Genomic DNA, 1098 nt, shown 5'->3' on the forward strand with positions numbered 1-1098 from the left:
ATTTTTTATTGTAAATTACTTTATGTCTTAAATATAATATTACAAACAAACAAGAAAAAATATTTAGTGTTTGAGTTCTGTAGATTTTTTTTATGGATATCAATTTATGTAGTATTTAATTAAATAAAAGCTAATATAACGATGCAAGCAAGCATAAATGTATATTTTAAAAATAAACTACAAATATAGTACTTGTTAAATTTTTAATCGTTGTGACGATGATTTATTATTTAAAGTAAAAAAAAAAAAAGATAATAACAACATTAAGTTTACTCGTGATTTTATTTGCTACATTCAAAAAAAAAGACAAACAATATATTGTTTTAAAATTTATAAAGAGAATATAATTATAGTGATTTCTACCTTAATTACTTGTATTTTTNTTGTTTTAAAATTTATAAAGAGAATATAATTATAGTGATTTCTACCTTAATTACTTGTATTTTTTAGAATTCTAAAAGAAACACGTCAAAATTAAACAAATTAAATCAGGTAATTTGTGTTCTAAATATGCCAAACAGTAAATTTAGGAAAAATTATTTTGTCAAATATCTTTATTTTTGATTGTGAGATTAATGTTAAAGGTTATGAAGTCCTAAAGGATGTTAGAAAATGTTCAAAGTATTCTAGAAAAGTTTGAAAATTAGATGAAACTAATGGAAACAAAATAAACAGACAATAACCAGTTCTTAAATCTTTGTAAGTAATTCGGTGAACGAATAGCACAATTATTGAGTCTCTTATCCGAATACAAAATTAGGTGGACATGAAAATTTAATTTACTGTCAAATCCACTGACAAATTTTATCAGACCGTAAAAAAATTGAGCAAAAAAGAAAAACTCAAAACTAATTATGTTTGTGATACAATAACAACAATTTAAGTTGAAATAAAACAAATCCTATTAAAACAATTAAAATTTCAGAAAAATAGTATTGAATGGATACTAATATTAATAAATATGATATTTATGGAAATAAAAGTATCATTTTAAATTCAAATGAACATACAATTTTAGTCTTTAACAGTCTTTTATAAATAAAAGGAAATTTATTAGGATGGTAAAATAATTGTCTATACTATAATATATATATATAT

The sequence above is a fragment of the Daktulosphaira vitifoliae genome, unplaced genomic scaffold (genome assembly GCF_025091365.1).
Source record: "Daktulosphaira vitifoliae isolate Bord-2020 unplaced genomic scaffold, ASM2509136v1 Scaffold_4, whole genome shotgun sequence".
Classification (NCBI taxonomy): Eukaryota; Metazoa; Arthropoda; class Insecta; order Hemiptera; family Phylloxeridae; genus Daktulosphaira; species Daktulosphaira vitifoliae.